At 40.4% G+C, this 20,610-nt stretch overlaps 1 long non-coding RNA gene across 1 annotated transcript; it reads left to right on the top strand.

Annotated features, from left to right (window-relative positions):
- The first annotated feature begins 8,345 nt into the window (after window positions 1-8,345).
- LOC118559110 lies at window positions 8,346-9,824 on the top strand. The gene is made up of 2 exons (XR_004928648.1): window positions 8,346-8,667; window positions 8,828-9,824. It is a non-coding gene; the product is annotated as an uncharacterized LOC118559110 (long non-coding RNA).
- The last annotated feature ends 10,786 nt before the right edge of the window (window positions 9,825-20,610 follow it).

Here is a 20,610-nt window from a genome sequence, read left to right as displayed (position 1 = left end):
ACCATCTGGTACGCTGGTGCCACCGCCAAGGACGAGGGCAGACTGCAGCGTGTCATCTGGTCTGCAGAGAAGGTGATTGGCTGCAATCTTCTATCTCTCCAGGACCTGTACGCCTCCAGGACTCTGAGGCGTGCAGGGAAGATTGTGGCTGATCTCTCGCACCCCAGTCACAAACTATTTCAGACACTTCAGGAGGCAGGAGGCTGCAGTCCATCAGGACCAAAACATCACGCCACAAGAACAGTTATTTCCCATCCACTAACAGCCTTATCAACAAGGCCTAGAGACCCCCATAACACTTGACACTGCCTCTCTCCCTCCCCCGTTCAGGACCTACAAGCTACACCAACGTAGCATCTCCAGACCTTCCGTGTTACATTAACGCACGGTCTACTGTGTATATAGCTCTGTATATACACTGTAATGAATTGCTGTAAAAACTACAGCATGAGAATACAGCCATGAGGCTGGGTTTTGAAAATACAGCTCTTAGCTGTAGACAGAAATGCTTCTGGAAAGAATATTGAATTTGATTGGACCGTCGGATCATGTGCATAACTGTACTGTAAAATTTAAATTTACAGCTGCATTGTGGGACATTTACCGGCAAGAGACCAATGTTCGCGCCGGGTAGGAGAGCGGGAGGAGCAAGGACTTTCTCTGGGTAAGTACTATTTGCAGTTTTTGTGTCGATTAAAGGACATACATAAATGTTATGTGATGATTCTGAGCTTCTCGTGCATTTATCGCGTTGTTTGCTAAAGTTATCTTCGGTCATTTATAAGCTAGCATTATGTGCAGCACAACTGCTTTTTAGTTCCATTTTTTGACATTTATTTTTTGCCAAAAATATGCCGATCATTAGATATTTAGCTGAAATTGATATTTATAATGTTATCGGGGTTAATACGTCACTTTCTGTCTGATACGTCCATGACAACCGCAAACTGGCACAATCTGTGCCTAACTCTGGCACACTGCGTGTGATACGACATTAAAAGATTTTTTAAGTGAGCCTCATCCAGACAGCTACATGTTAGTTTCTGCTTTATTTGGTTAGACTTCGTTTGTAATCACTCATTGTAATGTTCTGTTCTGGTTTATGTTTATTATTTGGTTAGGTTTTAGGGTTGTTTATCTGTGTTTTTGAGTGGTTGTTGAACTGTTTTTGTTGAACCTGTTCTCACCTGTCACCTGTCCATTTTAGCTCAGTCCCACTTCCAGCTACTTCTCTTTCATTGTTCAGCTCTGCCCACTCTAGTGATTAGATTCACTCTGCCCACCTGTTTACTTGCCTATTTATACCTGGTTCTGCCAAGCCATTTCTGCCAGAAGCTCATCAGTGTTTCCTTGCCTGTGTTGCTCTGGACTCTGTCAATCTGCTTGCCTTGAACGGGATTCAGTCGTAAGATTTTATGTTTACCTGTCCGTTTGTTCACTATTCACTCCTGCAATAAACCCTTTGAACGTTTACATTTTGTGTCTGATTGAATACCGGGTTCACCTGAGGAAATCATTACAGTAGCTTCTGGCCAAAAATTAACCTGTCTCAGACATAAAAGTTAAGTTCAGGAAGAGCTATTGTCTGCCACCCCGGTACTCCTTCCAGCATGCCTGATCACAGCAGTAACTCACCGGAGAGCTCCAGCTTTTGTTCCCCACAGCGGTTCTATCCGGATCCAGAGTTCTTCCTGGAGGTAGATGAGGATGTGCTGTGGGAGCTCCGTCCAGATCTGTTCTCTGATCCACCACTGCCTTCTTCTTTGGATGTGGGGCTGGTGGTGTCGCTGCGGGCTCATGCTGCTCCGCCCCGACATGGAGATTCCTCTTCTCTGCCAGGACCGGCGTCACGTCGTCGCAAGCGTAGATGTGTTATGGTTGAGTTTTGGTTTGGCTTTGTTTTTCTGTTATTTTCATTTTTTCATCTCTTTTGGGTTAGGTTTGACTTTATTTATTGTTAGTTTTCAGTCATCAGTTATTTTCTGTCAATTTTCACTTCACCTCCTCAGCAGTCAGTCACACCTGATAATAATTTACCAGTCAATTAGCCAGACCCTTGTTCCACCTGTGAAGTGCTCTATTTAAACCTCCCTCTGCCTTCAGTTCAGGACTGGGCCGTCATCATTCCACACCTCTCCATGCCAGTCCCTGTTTTTGCCTTGGAAGATTTGTTTTTCTTGTTTAAGGTTAGTCCTGCCAGTTTTCTATAGACTCTTACTTTGCTGTTTGTCCCTGGAGAAGTTCTGCTCTTTGTCCTGGTGTCTCCAGAGAACTGCTAACTGGACTAGCCATCCTGGAAAGGCTCTGCTCTGTGCTCTGGTGTCTCCTAAGTTCTGCTAACCTGACTAGCCGCCCTGGAGAAGCCCTGGTGTCTCTGAAGTTCTGCTAACCTGACTAGCCGCCCTGGAGAAGCTCAGCTCTGTGCCCTGGTGTCTCCAAGGAACTGCTAACCTGTTGTGGCTACGGGGCCTGCTAGCCGAGCAGTACTAAGCTTTCCCTGCTGCCTGGATAGTCGTGACTCTCTCTCACTCCGGGCCGTCAGCTCCTGCCATCACATTCATCCCTGACCTTCTGCAGTCCTGAACCTCCGGTCTTCATCACTCACCACCCAGCATACTTCCTTCAATAAAGACTCAAACTTTTAGTCCCGTGAGTGCGTCCTGAGTTCATCGGTAAACAAAACCCTGACAAGATGCTGATCTGGTAGCCAGTCCTCTACTCTTTCCGTGCCGCGGTCGGCCGAGCCAACTCAGCGGTCGTCTGCTGCCGAACTCCTGTCCTGGCCAGCTGTGCCCGCTGTTCATGCTGCCGTTTCCTGCCTGCCCTCTTGCACGACATACCTCAGCTCCCTGCCTTCTACAACCAATTCTATCACAGCTCCACCCAGTGGCACCCCCGAAGCTGAGTACAGGTCTCTGGAGGACAAAATAAAGATTTTTGCTCCAATAATAAGACGCCTCAGAGATGCCCTTTTCTGTCAGTATTCAGTGGAACTGGATGCTAAACTTAAGGACGTTGAGGGCCATTATAGGGCGGCTCTCAAGGCTTTCTACAGCCGACCCTACCTGCTCCCAAGGATCCGGCTGACGCCTCGGTCCACGTTCCTGTCCCCGAGGGTTTGCCACAAGTCGGTGAGGAGGAGGTCCAGGGGCGTTTCCTGCCAGCTGGTGAGGAGAAGGCCCAAGAGGGTTTGTTGCCAGCTGGTGACGTGGAGACCCTGGAGGGTCTGCTTCCGCTCATGCCCCAGGAGGAGGTCCAGGAGGACCCACTTCCGCTCCAGCCCCAGGAGAAGGTCCAGGGGGAGCCACCTCTGTTTAAGCCCCGAGGGGAGGCCCAGGAGGACACGCCTCCGCCTAAGCCTCGAGAGGGGACCCACGAGGGTCCGCTGCCGGCCCGAGACGCGTTGGTCCAGGGGGGTCCGCCACCGGCCCGTGACGCGTCGACTCAGGAGGGTCCGTCGCCGGCCCATGACGTGGTGACCCAGGAAGGTCCGCCCACCGATCCGTGACACGTCGGTCCAGGGGGGTCCGCCGCCGGCCCATGACGCAGCGACCAAGGAAGGTCTGCCGCCAGTCTGTGACGCGTCGACCCAGGAGGGTCCGCCGCCAGCCCGTGACTATTCGACCCAGGAAGGTCCGCCGCCGGCCCTTGATACATCGGTCCAGGGGGGTCCGCCGCCGGCCCGTGACGCGTCGACCCAGGAGGGTCCACCGCCAGTCTGTGACGCGTCGACCCAGGAGGGTCCGCCTGTAGACTCTCTTACTGTCAGCCAGCTTTTGGAGTACCTATACTGGCTGTCGTTTCTAAAGGACTGACACTTTCAGCAGCCGGTAGTCCGGTGCCGCTCATAGCCTGTAGCCCGGCGCCACCCGTGTCCTGTAGCCAGGCCTCATCTACAGCCTGTAGCCAGGCCTCATCCACAGCCTGTAGCCAGGCCTCATCCACAGCCTATAGCCAGGACTCATCCACAGCCTGTAGCCAGGCTTCATCCACAGCCTGTAGCCAGGCTTCATCCACAGCCTGTAGCCAGGCTCCCTCGGTAGCAGCCTGTAGGCAGGCTCCCTCGGTAGCAGCCTGTAGCCAGTCTCCCTCGGTAGCAGCCTGTAGCCAGGCTCCCTCGGTAGCAGCCTGTAGCCAGGCTCCCTCGGTAGCAGCCTGTAGCCCCGGGTCTCCTGTAACCTGTAGCCCCGGGTCTCCTGTAGCTTGTAGCCCAGGGTCTCCTGTAGCCTGTAGCCTAGGGCCTCCTGTAGCCTGTAGCCCAGGGGCTCCTGTAGCCTGTAGCCCAGGGCCTCCTGTAGCCTGTAGCCCAGGGCCTCCTGTAGCCTGTAACCCAGGGCCTCTTATAGTTTGTAGCCAGGCGCCGCTTGTTTCCTGTAGTCCGGCACCTTCCTCAGCCCTTAACCCGGCACCTCCTAGGTCTTTGCCTTTCAGAAGCCGATTTCTGAGGGTCCTCACCAGCCGTCCGCCTCCGAGGGTCCTCGCCAGCCGTCCGCCTCTGAGGGTCCTCACCAGCCATCCGCCTCTGAGGGTCCTCGCCAGCCGTCCGCCTTTGAGGGTCCTCGCCAGCCGTCCGCCTCTGAGGATGCTGGTCCGCAGCCGGTCTCTGAGGGTCCTCTACAGGCGCCGTCCTCCGAGGGTCCGGCTCTGTCACCGATCGCCTGATTCTCTGCTCCGCTGGGGTCGCCGTCCGGCGGACGTCCCGGAGGACGTCCCGGAGGACGGCCCTGGTGTGACAGGTGGTCCGGCGGATGTCCTGGAGGACGGTAGATGCTCGCCTGGTTCAGGGTTGGCCGTCCCTTAGCCCCTCATAGGGGAGCCAAGCAGCAGCGGTCCCATGGTGGCTCCAAGGTCTCCAAGGTTCCCCAGAGTTTCCAGCCTATAGACTCTCTTACTGTCAGCAGCCGGTAGTCCGGTGCCGCTCATAGCCTGTAGCCCGGCGCCACCCGTGTCCTGTAGCCAGGCCTCATCCACAGCCTGTAGCCAGGCTTCATCCAAAGCCTGTAGCCAGGCCTCATCCACAGACTGTAGCCAGGCCTCATCCACAGCCTGTAGCCAGGCCTCATCCACAGACTGTAGCCAGGCCCTCGGTAGCAGGGAGCCTGGCAGCATTATTACACTCATTCCTAAAATAATTAGCATTTTTACATTTATGTTCAGCCAACTACCTAAATAGTATTTGATGATGGCGGAATGGATTCATCCTCGCGCTGCCGTTACTCTTAAATAATGTAGTTGCTAGCGAGACCTCCGCTAATGAAAATATATTGCATCTTGCTGTACTTAACATTCAATCTGAAAAAATATATACATTTCTGTGCACCCATCCTACATCTGATTCGTTGTTAGAGTAAGCATCTCACTCGGATGGTTTGATGTCAGAGCTTAGGCTGCCCTAAGGCTACCCTCATAAATCTATGTGCAAAAAATAATTGATCTATCTTGTGTTCTTGAATTTAATAACCAGTTGCTGCTACTTTATTTGAGTTTAATGTGTGCGACATAAAATATTGTTTGTTATTAGACCTTTAATAATGGCTAAAGAGTTTTCTTCAGCTGGAAAAAAAAAAGAGATTGGTGCTTTTTTTTCATCAGGCGGGAGCCTTAACTGTCCTTGTTTTTGCTACAATTTACTGGTAGTTTAACAATTGAATAAACATATCTCAAATGATCCAATAGGTTTGTTTTTTTAGGTTGTGGCAGTATGAGAAAATCTGAATTATTTTTAACTCTGGAACTCTCCTTATTGACTATATTTAGGACCAAACCAACAAATTAACACATTAAAAATGTATGATCAGCTGATGAAGAAGTTGGGATCATAGTGGCCAAGCTTCTCCTCGTACATTTCTGAGATCAGGATGGGCTTCTGCTTTATGCAGATGTAAGTATACAAAGGTCAGATGTGCCATTAAAATACAATTTTGTATAACCTTGTTGTGTTGCCCCTGTCTGTACAATTCTGAATAGTCTGAACATTATTAAATGTATTGGTAACACATAAAAATAGGGACCTGAACAAACAAAGTACCTGAACGGTAAATTAAAATGTAAAATATCAGTGAAGATTTTTTTTTTCAGGAGACACAAATTCCCTTCATCAGTGGATGATAAGCATTGAGCCTGAAGTTGTTTGTGAAGGCACACAACCTGAGTTCCAGGCTGGTCTCGCTACACTTTCTGCAGTTTTATGTTTTTAACCTTGAGCATCCAGAGGAGACAATATGTATACTAGAGTTTATCTAAAGGTGAGAACAAATTCACTAATCCTTTTGTTAAAATTACTTGGTATGTCTCATGCATTTTATCTAAAAAGGAAATATGTAAGAATGAAGAACACTGATATATGTATTCCTTATCTGTTTTCAGACGATTCATGGGCCTCAATCCAGAAAGGGGAACAAAAGCTACAAGAGGAAAAGTAAAATCCAAAACCACATGACGGCTGGTGCAAAGGAACAGGCAGCGGTGAACCCACATATCTCCGTTCTGCTTTCCAAGCTGATGGACTATCAGTGGAACTTCTAAAAAGGTAAAATTACACATCTACACAAAATCTGTTTTCTCAATCTGTCCTCCTGGTCATGCCATGGACAGGAGGACAGATTGAGAAAAACACTTACTGTTTCTCTGTCCCTCTCTCTCTGATAGCCTCTTGCCCTGTTTTTATTTCTGTCTCTGACTATCCTTATCCCAGTTTGTCCGTCTCTCTCTTTCTCTGTCTGTCTTTCTCTGTCCCTGTTTGTCTCTGTGCGTCTCTCTCTATCTGACGTGGTCTGCTGTCTCTTTGTCTCTGTCTCCATTTCTCTCTATATCTGAATCTGTCTCTTTGTATCTGCCTCCCCCTCATCTTTGTCTCTCTCTTTCCTCTCTGTCCTTCTCTTTCTGTCTCTATGTTTGTCCCTTTCTGTGTTTTCCTCTCTCTCTCTCTCTCTCTCTCTCTCTCTCTCTCTCTTACTGTTTATGTGTCCCCCTCTCTTTCTCTGTGTCTCTCTGTATCTGTCACTCCATCTTTGTCTCTTTTTCCCTGTCTCTCCTTCTCTGTTGATCACTGTCTCTCCTATTCTGTGTCCCTCTGTCTGTCTGTGTCTCACTCTCTCTTTCTGTCTTTCTCTTTGTCTCCATCTCTCTCTGTGTCTTTATCTCTCTCGTTCGGTCTCTCTCTCTCTCTCTGTCTTTGTCTGTCTGTCTGTCTCTTTCTGCCTCTGTATCTGTCATTCCCTTTTCTTTGTCTCTCCGTCTATGTCTCAGTGTCTCTTTTTCTGTTTACCCCCGTCTTTCTGACTCTTGGACTTTGTCTTTTTCCTTGTCTATCCTGTCCATTTCTAACAGAAGGACAGGGAGACAGCTACAATTAGGGAAGGTCAGAAAAGGATTGTCCGTGCACTAAATCTGTCCTTCTCATCCTGTCTTTCTTTAGCTGACATAAATATGGTTAAATTTATTGAAGATGCCATGTGTTACAGTATTTCTGAGTTGCTAAAACACTAAAATCCATTCGCAAAACCAAAGCTGCAAGTGTACAAACCACTTTATTGATTGAAGCACACAGTTTGTAGAACTTTAAACACTTCTCATGTGGTTAGACACAGCTAGCAAATTGGAATCGCTCTTTGTGCAAAACTGTAAACACATTGTCATTCAAAAAGCACATGTAGCATTTTGGTGCACTTCAACTCAGAATGGCACAACACAGCCCCAAACGTGAAAGACAAGTAACACACTGTTGTCATCGGTAACACACAAGCACTCAATATTTAACACACCTGTTTCAAATCAGTAATGTGTTGCACCCAATCAGTAATGGGGATATAAAGCCATGTCAAATCTGAATGGCATGTGTGATTTTCACAATGGAGGGCAGGAGAGAAGGTGGAAGTAGAAGTGGACGTGGACGAGAAGGAAGAGGAAGAGAAGGAGGAGGAGGAAGAGACAGAGGAAGAGACAGAGGAGGAGGAGGAAGAGACAGAGGAAGAGACAGAGGAGGAAGAGAAGGAGGAAGAACAAGAGCCATCATTTCCAATGAAATTAGAGCAACAATCATACACCATGTTCTGGTTCATGGAATGAGTATGAGGGAAGCAGGACTACGTGTTCAACCAAATATAAGCAGGTTCTCTGTGGCCTCCATTGTCAGGACATTCACAGAACACAACCGGTAAGTGTACTATCATTTGTGGTCCCTCAAACTTACAGTACAGTATGTATAGTTGTGAAATGTCTCAGTAAATTACTGTAACATCTCTAAAAATTGGCCCTTTTCTTGCAGTATTACAGTAAAACTAATAATAGTGTTACATAAAAATATATATTTATTTATTTTACATATTCGGTTACATTGCATTAGGTCTGTCTGTACAATTCTAACAAGATGTTTTATTTGCTAGAATTGAAAGACTGCCACATGCCGGTGGAAGGAGAGGTATATTCTCACAACAGCAGGAGACCATTATTGTCAATATGGTCCTTCAAAATAATCTCATTCGTCTGCGAGAAATACAACAGCGAGTTGAGGAAGACAACGAGAACTTTGAAGGAATCGACAGTGTGAGTCTCTCCACTATTGACCGTGTCCTGAAACGCAACCTCATAAGTCTCAAACAAGCCTACAGAGTACCATTTGAGAGAAATTCTGAGAGGGTAAAAGAGCTACGATATCAATATGTACAAGTAAGTAATACGTAATGTCCAGAGATTATCCAGCACTATTGAGTTACTGTACATCTTTACTGTGTTGAATGTAATGCAGCACATGTATACAGAGTCATGAAGCCTGGAATGCTATGTCATTTACGTTATATCAAAAATGAACTTGTTTTCATTTCTATAGAGAATGTTTCAACTGGATTCCATGGAGAGGCCTCATGAGTGCATCTTCTTGGATCAAGCTGGCTTCAATCTCACCAAAAGGGAGAAGGAGAGGCCGCAACATTATTGGTCAACGAGCCATTGTAGAGTTGCCAGGGCAGTGTGGTGGCAACGTGACCATATGTGCTGCCATCAGCAGCTACGGGGTTATTCACCGCCATGTGACTTTAGGACCTTACAACACTGCCCATCTTATAACGTTTCTGTATGCTCTACAGGAAGCATTACTGAGACGTGAAGAGAGAGGTGATGAGCAGGCAGAGCATCCCATGTACGTGGTAATCTGGGACAATGTGAACTTTCACCGTGGTCCTAGAATACGTGAGTGGTTTGAAAATAACCCACGTTTTATAAATGTGTGCCTCCCACCATACTCGCCCTTCCTTAATCCCATTGAAGAATTTTTTTCTGCATGGAGGTGGAAGGTCTATGACAGAAATCCTTATGCACAGAAAAATCTCCTTCAGTCAATGGATGCAGCATGTGACAACATTGGAGTGGAATCGATTCAAGGTTGGATTCGTCATGCTAAAGGATTCTTTCCCCGTTGTTTAGCAAGGGACAGGATTGCCTGTGACGTTGATGAGGTCCTGTGGCCTGACCATGCACAGAGGCATGATGCTGAGGCAGAATGATTCCAAGACATTGCTATCGATCTGCTGCATATTTTGTTTGTGACTATATTTGTGTGCAGGATTGTGCAAGTACTTCATAATAAATCTAATTTTCCCCTGCTCTGCTTTGAGTGTTTTGCATTTATCTCTGTAGTGTGTAATGACTGCTGTGTAGTGTTTATGCATTAGCTGGATGCGTGTGATATCTGAAAACATTGTTTGGTTTTGGGTAAAGATAACATAGTTCTGAAGCAATTGTTTGATATAGCAAGACAAGTCAAAGGTTTTGACAGTGTAGCTTAAGTTTGGTGATTTGTGTTTAAGGTTTTGGGAAAGCGAGAGAAAGTTTCAAAAAATGTGTTTTAGCAACTCAGAATTACTGTAATAAAACATTTTCCTTTGATTATCTTCTAGCAACCCCTGGATGGTTTCTGGTGGTGTTCAGAAACAAGCCCTACTCAATACTCATGTTGGCTTTGTTTGGGTGTTCAGTAAGTTTTAACCTCCAATTTTAAATTTTGACAGTGGTGGATCCATTTCTTCCTTTATAAGCACAAAGGCAATGAAGGCAATAGTATTTTTCTCACTCTACTGATTTCTACTGAAACAACAATTTCCCTCTGAGATTATTAAAGTATTTCTTCTGATTCTGATATTCTACTGTTCTCCAGTCTACTGTTCTCTAGTATTGCATTGCATTTGAAATGACTGTTGTCATTTCAGCTTTTAACTTTTTGCTCTCTCTCTCTTTTCTTCATAGTAGGTACATCTGGTCTGACGTTCTGTTAACTGTGACATCATCCAGGGATACCATCTAATGTAGAACAGATTACTGGATCAATGTGTGCTTCTGTGCTTTTATGTCTGTCTTGTTGTGTCTCTGCTCTGTCTTCTGTAACTCCCAGTCGGTAGAGGCAGGTGACCGTTCATACTGAGCCCGGTTCTGCTGGAGGTTTTTCCTTCCCGCTAATGGGTGTTTTTTCTTTCCACTGTCTCTTCATGCTTGCTCAGTATGAGGGATTGCTGCAAAGCCATGGACAAGGCAGACGACTCTCCCTGTAGCTCTACGCTTCTCCAGGAGTGAATGCTGCTTGTCGGGACTTTGAAGCAATCAACTAGTTCCCTTATATAGGAAATTTTTGACCAATCTGTATAATATGATTGATTTTGACTTTGTAAAGTGCCTCGAGATGACATGTTTCATGAATTGGCGCTATATAAATAAAATTTAATAAAAAATTTAATTGTAATGTTTTAAAATGAGTTCTTGTAAAAAGCAAATGGTGCTGTTGTAAGACATGTTTTTTGTTATGCTGCATTTTGTTGGTTTTAAATTGACAGTAAAATAGAGTAAATTTGATGAGTTAAAACTGAAAGGAGAAAACTTGACTAAGACATTGTTGATGGAGAGGACAGCTTGATTATAGGGAATGAAACAGCTGAAGGATTAGAAGAATGTTGTGAAAAAGCTGAACTTGTTGAAGATAGTTGAAGGATATTTGAAAGTTAGGATTAGTAGTAGTAGTATCAGTAGTAGTAGTAGTAGTAGTATCAGCAGTAGTAGTAGCAGTAGTATCAGTAGTAGTAGTATCAGTTTTTGAAGAATTTGAAATATTTTGAAAAATTTGAAGAATTCGAACAATTAGAAGAATTGGATGAATTGGAAAACTTTTAAGAATGTAAAGAATTTGAAGGGAATTTGAAGATATTTGCATTGATTTTAATGAGAGAAGCCAAAAAAAATTCACAAAAAGTGAATATTTTAAAAAGTATTAAAGTTAGAATAATGATGAGATATAGCTGGAATGCCGGAAACGAGCCGAACGTTTTGATACCAAAATTGTTGAAATCAGTTGAAGTATGCGGGAGTAGTTGGACGCCGACGGAATAATAATAATAACTAGAAAAAGCTGTTCCTGCGTAACAGCGAGTGAGAGAATGCTAATCTGCAGAATGATTTGAGCAGAAGATCCCTGCAGAAGAGAAAAGGTAGCTGAAAAACATTGAAATCAGATTTGAAGAATTTAAAAAAAATTAAGAATTAGAAGAAATGGAAGAATGTGAAGAATTTGAACAATGTGAAGAATTTTAAAAATGTGAAGGAATTTGAAAAAATTTAAAAGAATTTGAAAAAACTTGAAGGAATAGGAAGAATTTGAAGAATTAAAAAAAATGAAGAATTTGAAAAATTTGAAAAAAATTGAAGAATTTGAAAAAATTTAGAAATTTCAAAAAAAACCCTGAAGAATTTGAACAATTAGAACAATCAGAAGAATTGAAAGTATTGAAAGAATTTGAAGAATGTGAAGAATTTGCATTGATTTCAATGGGAACAGACAAAAAAAATTGCACAAAAAGTGAAATATTTTAAAAAGCGTAAAGGTTAGCATAACCATGAGATATAGCAGTCATGCCGAGAACGAGCTGAACATTTTGGTACAAAAATCTTTGAAATCGGTTAAAGTATGCAGGAGTAGTTAGACGCCGACGGAATAATAATAACTAGAAAAAGCTGTTCCTGCGTAACAACAAGTGAGAATTCTAATCTGCAGAATGATTTGAGCAGAAGATGCAGAAGATCCCTGCAGAAGAGAAAAAGTAGCTAAAAAACATTGAAATCAGATTTGAAGAATTTGAAAAAAATTGCAGAATTTGAAGAATTTGAAGGAATTTGAAGAATTTGAAAAAAATGTGAAGGAATGTGAAAAAAGTGAAGGAATTTGAAAAAAATTGAAGAATTTGAAAATATTGAACCATTTGAACAATAAGAAGAATTTGAAGGAATTTGAAGGAATATGAAAATTTTTAAGAATTTGAAGGAATTTTCATTAATTTCAATGGGAGCAAAAAACGCACAAAAAGTACAAATACTAGGTATAAAAGTATAAAAGGTAGCATAACCATGAGATATAGCAGTAATGTCGAGAACGAGCCGAACGTTTTGGTACAAAAATCTTTGAAATCGGTTGAAGTATGCGGGAGTAGTTAGACGCACAAAAACGTACGGAATAATAATAAGTGAGAATGCTGTATAGCATTCTCGCTGATTACAGTAAATGTATCATAAAATTACAGTAAAACTGATAAAATCACAGTAAAACTGATAAAATCACAGTAAAATTGTAATAGAATTACAGTAAATTTATCCATAAATTACATTAAAACTGGTAAAACTACAGTAAAACTGTAATAGAACTAGAAAAAGCTGTTCCTACGCAACAGCGAGTGAGAATGCTAATCTGCAGAATGATTTGAGGAGAAGATGCAGAAGATCCATGAGGAAGAAGAAAATAGCTGAAAAATATTGAAGAATTTGAAAAAATTGAAGAATTTGAACAATTTGAAGTAATTTGTAGTAGTAGTAGTAGTATCAGTAGTAGTATCAGTTGTAGTAGTAGTATCAGAAGTAGTAGTAGTAGTACTAGAACAGATTACTAGATCAATGTGTGCTTCTGTGCTTTTTTGTTTCTCTTGTTGTGTCTCTCTTCTGTCTTCTGTAACCCCAGTCGGTCGAGGTAGATGACCGTTCATACTGAGCCCGGTTCTGCTGGAGGTTTTCCTTCCCGTTAATGGGGAGTTTTTCTTCCCACTGTCGCTACATGCTTGCTCAGTATGAGGGATTGCAGCAAAGCCATGTACAATGCAGATGACTCTTCCTGTGGCTCTACGGTTCCCCAGGAGTGAATGCTGCTTGTCGGGACTTTGATGCAATCAACTGGTTTCCTTATATAGGACATTTTTGACCAATCTGTATAATCTGACCCAATCTGTATAATATGATTGAACTTGACTTTGTAAAGTGCCTTGAGATGACATGTTTCATGATTTGGCGCTATAAATAAATAATTATTATTATAATATTATAAATAAAATTGAATTGAATTGAATTGAATAGTAGTATCAGTAGTAGTAGTAGTAGTAGTATCAGTTTTTAAAGAATTTGAAGGAATTTGAAGAATTTGAAGGAATTTGTAGTAGTAGTAGTAGTAGTAGTAGTATCAGTAATACTAGTAGTAGTAGTTGTGTTAGTAGTAGTAATAGTAGTAGTATCAGTAGTAGTAGTAGTATCAGTTTTTAAAGAATTTGAAGGAATTTGAAGAATTTAAAGGAATTTGTAGTAGTAGTAATAGTAGTACTAGTAGTTGTTGTAGTAGTAGTAGTATCAGTAGTACTAATAGTAGTAGTTGTTGTATTAGTAGTAGTAATAGTAGTAGTATTAGTAGTAGTAGTATCAGTTTTTAAAGAATTTGAAGGAATTTGTAGTAGTAGTAGTATCAGTAGTACTAGTAGTAGTAGTTGTATTAGTAGTAGTAATAGTAGTAGTATCAGTAGTAGTAGTAGTATCAGTTTTTAAAGAATTTGAAGGAATTTGTAGTAGTAGTAGTAGTATCAGTAGTACTAGTAGTAGTAGTAGTAGTAGTAGTTGTATTAGTAGTAGTAATAGTAGTAGTAGCAGTAGCAGCAGTAGTATCATTAGTACTAGTAGCAGTAGAAGCAGTAGTACCATTAGTCGTAGTAGTAAGAGTAGTAGTGGTAGTTTCAGTAGTAGTAGTAGTAGTATCAGTAGTACTACTAGTAGTAGTAGTTGTATTAGTAGTAGTAATAGTAGTAGCATTAGTAGTAGTTGTTGTTGTATCAGCAGTAGCATCAGTAGTAGTAGCAGTAGCAGCAGTAGTATCATTAGTAGTAGAAGTAGTAGTAGTAGTAGTAGTAGTAGTAGTGGTAGTATCAGTAGTACTAGTAGTAGTAGTAGTTGTATTAGTAGTAGTAATAGTAGTAGTATCAGTAGTAGTTGTAGTATCAGCAGTAGCATCAGTAGTAGTAGCAGTAGCAGCAGTAGTATCATTAGTAGTAGTAGTAGTAGTAGTAGTATCAGTAGGACTAGTAGTAGTAGTTGTTGTATTAGTAGTAGTAATAGTAGTAGTAGCAGTAGCAGCAGTAGTATCATTAGTACTAGTAGCAGTAGCAGCAGTAGTACCATTAGTCATAGTAGTAATAGTAGTAGTAGTAGTTTCAGTAGTAGTAGTAGCAGTAGTAGTATCAGTAGTAGTAGTAGTAGAATTATCAGTAGTAGTAGGAGTAGTATCAGTAGTAGTAGTAGTAGTATCAGTTTTTAAAGAATTTGAAGGAATTTGAAGAATTTGAAGGAATTTGTAGTAGTAGTAGTAGTATCAGTAGTACTAGTAGTAGTAGTAGTTGTATTAGTAGTAGTAATAGTTGTAGTAGCAGTAATTGTTGTTGTAGTAGCAGTAGCAGCAGTAGTATCATTGGTAGTAGTAGTATCAGTAGTAGTAGTAGCAGTAGTAGTATTAGTATCAGTAGTACTAGTAGTAGTAGTAGTTGTATTAGTAGTAGTAATAGTAGCAGTTTCAGTAGTAGTTGTTGTAGTATCAGCAGTAGCATCAGTAGTAGTAGCAATAGCAGCAGTAGTATCATTAGTAGTAGTAGTAGTAGTAGTAGTAGTGGTAGTAGTATCAGTAGTACTAGTAGTAGTAGTATCAGTAGTAGTTGTAGTATCAGCAGTAGCATCAGTAGTAGTAGCAGCAGTAGTATCATTAGTAGTAGTAGTAGTAGTATCAGTAGTAGTAGTAGTATCAGTAGTAGTAGTAGTATCTGTTGTAGTAATAGTATTGATATCAGTTGTATCAGAAGAACTAGAAGGAATTTGAAGAATTTGAAGGAATTTGCATTCATTTCAATGGGAGCAAAAAACGCACAAAAAGTACAAATACTTCAAAAAGTATAAAAGGTACCATAAGCATGAGACATAGCAGTAATGTCGAGAACGAGCCGAACGTTTTGGTACGAAAATCGTTGAAATCGGTTGAAGTAAGCAGGAGTAGTTAGACGCACAAAAACGTACGGAATAATAATAATAACTAGAAAAAGCTGTTCCTATGCAACAGCAAGTGAGAATGCTAATCTGCAGAACGATTGAGCAGAAGATGCAGAAAACATTGAAATCAGATTTGAAGGAATTTGAAGAATTTGAAAAAGTTTGAAAAATTGAAAGAAATAGAAGAATTTGAAGGAATTCGAAGAATTTGAAGAAAATGGAAGAAATTGAAAAAATTTGTAAAAATTTGTAAAATTTGAAGAATTTGTAAAATTTGAAGAATTTGAAAAAATTTGAAGAATTGGAAAAATTTGAAGGAATTTGAAAAATTTGAAGAATTTGAAAAATTTGAAGAATTTGAAAAAATTTGTAAAATTTGTAAAATTTGAAGAATTTGAAAAAATTTAAGAATTTGAAAAATCTGAAGAATTTTAAAAATTTGAAGAATTTGAAAAAAATTGAAGAATTTGAAAATTTTGAAGAAATTTGAAAAATTTGAAGAAATTTGTAAAATTTGAAAAAATTTAAGAATATGAAAAATTTTGAAAATTGGAAACATTTGAAGGAATTTGAAAAATTTGAAAAAATTTGAACAATTTGAAGAAATTTCAAGAATTTGACGAATCTGAAGAAATTTGAAAAATTTTAAAAATTTAAAGAATTTTAAAAATTTTAAAAATTTAAAGAATTTGAAAAATTTGACGTAGGCCAAATTTCTTGTGGAGCTTTCTCTCTAAAGAAAGTACAGACTCTGCGAAGCAGAAGTTTGCATGAGCTTCCTAGAGCTACTTCCGGTTAGCAACATGCTAACCGTTAGCCGTTAACAAGGTTGTGTTCAGTATCACCGGGGGATTGTACTCTGTCAGTTTGGTCCAAATCCTGTACTGGGAAGTGCCTCAAAAAGGGGTGCCAATACTTAATGTCACCAAACGTGACCAAAGTTCATGGGTCAGATTGGCCTCCTTTAGCAACTCAGCCTCACCACATCTGGGCCCAGAACTCAACATTTGACCAAAATGGTCAGTAGCACCATTTCCCACAGGTGGGTGGTGCTGTATTGGCCAATTGGGTCGTGTCTGGGCATCATGCCAGGTCCTGTTGGAAGCAAAGGCCCAATAGGAAAGCATGTGAAATCCAAAATGGGAAAGAAAAGTGACATATCGCTGAAAGTCACTTGAAAATTTTAAAATGTCAAGAGGAAGTGACTGTGCGAATTTCAGATTGCTACATTAATCATAGCCGCTGCAGCGGGCGTCGAAAGTTGCCATTGTATCTCAATGGAGATTCTCCCTCTGGCCCTCAGAGTTCCGTCGTCATGGAAACTCACTGACACAGCTGCAGCGGCCAGTCTACCGAAGTGCAGAGACTTTGTCAGACTCTGCCTCATTGAAATAGAATGGAATACTTTGCCTCAAACAACGCTCCATATCTCCTGTTTTTACATCCGACGATGTAAAAACATGTGTTACTTGGGAATGTCAGGTGTGATTTTTCACCACACCTCCATAGAAAATCAATGGAGAGCTTTCCGGCTTTGTGGTGCTCTGGGGTGATTTGCGAAAAATCTATAAATCCCACACCAATGGTGGTTACATTTCCAGAATCCAGACAAAAATTCCTACGTTTTGATGTATAATTTATGTGGATAGGGTGAAATTTGAGCGAGTGAGAAGAAGTTGTTCGGAGAAGAAGAATTTGTTGAATTTCTAGAGTGCGCACTCTACCAACTGCCACTTGATGACCATAGCAACGCATGTTATTTGCTGAATTTCTTAAAAAGCCAAAATTATTTTAAGGAGGTACTATATGAAAATGGTAAAAGATATGAAAAAGCTGAAATATACCATAATAGCTGAAAGATATCACTACATTTTAAAAGTTGAATGGCGTTTCTAGCTGAAAGTAGGCTGAAGCAGTAAGCTGTCAAAAAGCTGAAATATTTGAAGAATTTGAAGGATTCTCCATTCATTTGAATGAGAGCAAAAAAGTCACAAAAAGTTAAATATTTTAAATATTATAAAAGTTATAATTACCAAAAGTCTTAGCAGTAATGTCCTGAAGGAGCTGAACGTTTTGATACCAGAATGGTTGAAATCGGTTGAAAAATGCAGAACTAGTTAGAAGTCAGAAAACGTACGGAATAAAAATAATAACACTGGTTCCTGCGAAACAGCAGTGAGAATGCTAATCTGCAGAATGATTGAGCAGAAGATGCAGAAAACATTGAAATCAGATTTGAAGAATTTGAAAAAGTTTGAAGAATTGAAAGAAATAGAAGAATATTCTGTCAGTTTGGTCCAAATCCTGTACTGGGAAGTGCCTCAAAAAGGGAGGCCAATACTTAATGTCACCAAACGTGACCAAAGTTCATGGGTCAGATTGGCCTCCTTTAGCAACTCAGCCTCACCACATCTGGGCCAAGAACTCAACAATTGACCAAAATGGTCAGTAGCGCCATTTACCACATGTGGGGGGTGCTGTATTGGCCAATTGGGTCGTGTCTGGGCATCATGCCAGGTCCTGTTGGAAGCAAAGGCCCAATAGGAAAGCATGTGACATCTAAAATGGGACAGAAAACTGACACATGGCTGAAAGTCACTTGAAAATTTTAAAATGTTAAGAGGAAGTGACTGTGCGAATTTCAGGGCTCCTACATTAATCACAGCCACTGCAGTGGATGTTGAAAGTTGCTATTCTATCCGAATGGAGCGTGTCCCTCTGGCCCTCAGAGTTCCGTCGTCATGGAAACTCACTGACACAGCTGCAGCGGCCAGTCTCCCGAAGTGCAGAGACTTTGTCAGACTCTGCCTCATTGAAATAGAATGGAGAACTTTGCCTCAAACAACGCTCCATATCTCCTGTTCTGTAAATGGTAGAGACATAATTTTTTCAGCGTTTAGTTCGAAACGGATAGGAGAACAAGAAAAACTATCGGTTTTTGATAGAAATATTTTAATTTAGGCGTAAAAAATTATGATATAAAGAGGATTTTTATGAAATTTGAGAAATCCTCTACAAACGGTCCCGAACAAATCGCTGTAGCTGAAAAAGTATAAGAGATATCAAAATAATTCTTTCACTCTGAGTATCAGCAGGCTTTTGAGGACTATGGAGTTCATTTTTAGGTTTGTACAACAATCGGTGTAGGCACAGCAACGATGTAAAAAGTGGATGATGTGGAAGAATGAAGCTCCAAAGCGTTTTAAGGATTTTGCACATTCGCTACTCCCGAACAAATTGTTCCTGCGGAAAAAACCGTAACAGTTATCCACAAAATTCCTTTTTTATGAGTGCCAGAAGGGTCGGGACATTCATGTGTGAAAGTCTCATGCCTGTACATAAAACGGTTTAGGAGTAGCGACGATGTAGAAAAGTGCCTCATTTGGGAGATTGAAGTCTGATCCTGTTTTAGCATTTTCCCAAAACGCTACTTCCCGAACAAATTGTTCCTGCGGCAAAACCGTAACATTTATCGACAAAATTTCTCTTTTGTGAGCGCCAGAAGGGTCTGGACATGAATGTGTGAAAGTCTCGTGCCTGTACATGAAACGGTTTAGGAGTAGTGACGATGTAAATACATGTGATGTTTTGGATTTCCAGGTGTCATTTTTGAAAACCGCTCCATAGGAAATGAATGGGGAAGGTTTCGGGTTAGTGTCGCTCTGAGGTGATTTGCGAAAAATCTATAAATCCCACACCAATGACGGTTACATTTTCCGAATCCAGACAGAAATTCCTACGTTTTGATGTATAATTTATGTGGATAGGTTGAAAATTGAGCGAGTGAGAAGAAGTTGTTCGGAGAAGAAGAATTTGTTGAATTTCTAGAGTGCGCACTCTAACAGAGGCTCCTTGACAACCATAGCAACGCATGTTATTTGCTGAATTTCTTGAAAAGCCAAAATTATTTTAAGGAGGTACTATATGAAAATGGTAAAAGATATGAAAAAGCTGAAATATACCATAATAGCTGAAAGATATCACTACATTTTAAAAGTTGAATGGCGTTTCTAGCTGAAAGTAGGCTGAAGCAGTAAACTGTCAAAAAGCTGAAATATTTGAAGAATTTGAAGGATTCTCCATTCATTTGAATGAGACCAAAACAGTTACAAAAAGTTGAATATTTTAAATATTATAAAAGTTATAATTACCAAAAGTCTTAGCAGTAATGTCCTGAACGAGCTGAACGTTTTGATACCAGAATGGTTGAAATCGGTTGAAAAATGCGGAACGAGTTAGGCGTCGAAAAACGTACGGAATAATAATAATAAAAAGTAAAGAAAAACAGGAAAACAATAAGTGAGAATGCTGTATAGCATTCTCACTTGATAATAATAATAATAATAATAATAATAATAATAATAATAAAAATAAAGAAAAACAGGAAAACAATAAGTGAGAATGCTGTATAGCATTCTCACTTGACTAGAAAAAGCTGTTCCTACGCAACAGCGAGTGAGAATGCTAATCTGCAGAATGATTTGAGAAGATGCAGAAAACATTGAAATCAGATTTGAAGAATTTGAAAAAATTTAAAAATTTGAAGAATTGAAACAAATAGAAGAATTTGAAAGAATTTGAAGAATTTGAAAAAGTTTTAAGAATTGAAACAAATAGAAGAATTAGAAAAAATTTGAAGAATTTGAAATTTTTTTGAAGAAATTTGTAAAATTTGAAAAATTTGAAAAATCTGAAAAATTTGAAGGAAATCAAAAATTTTGAAGAAATTAGAAGAATTTGAAGAAATTTGAAGAATTTGAAAAATTTAAAGAAATGTGAAAAATTGAAAAAATTTGAAAATTTTGAAGGAATTTGAAAAATTTGAAGGAATTTGGAAAATTTGAAGGAATTTGAAAAATTTGAAACATTTGAAGAAATTTGAAATATTTGAAGAAATTTGAAAATTTTCATGAATTTGAAAAATTTGAAGAAATTAGAAGAATTTGAAGAAATTTGAAGATTTTGAAAAATTTAAAGAAATGTGAAAAATTTGAAGAATTTGAAAAATTTGAAGAGATTTGAAGAATTTGAAGATTAAGAACAACTAGAAAATTTCTCTCTAAAGGAAGTACAGACTCTGTGAAGCAGAAGTTTGTACGAGGTTCCTAGAGCTACTTCCGGTTAGCAACATGCTAACCATTAGCCGCTAACAAGGTTGTATTCAGTATCACCTGGTGATTGTACTCTGTCAGTTTGGTCCAAATCCTGTACTGGGGAGTGCCTCAAAAAGGGGTGCCAATACTTAATGTCACCAAACGTGACCAAAGTTCATGGGTCAGATCCGCCTCCTTTAGC

Source organism: Fundulus heteroclitus, unplaced genomic scaffold (genome assembly GCF_011125445.2).
Source record: "Fundulus heteroclitus isolate FHET01 unplaced genomic scaffold, MU-UCD_Fhet_4.1 scaffold_225, whole genome shotgun sequence".
NCBI classification, from domain to species: Eukaryota; Metazoa; Chordata; class Actinopteri; order Cyprinodontiformes; family Fundulidae; genus Fundulus; species Fundulus heteroclitus.
The sequence above is the reverse complement of the archived record's forward strand: the minus strand, read 5'-3'. Positions and strand labels throughout refer to the sequence as shown.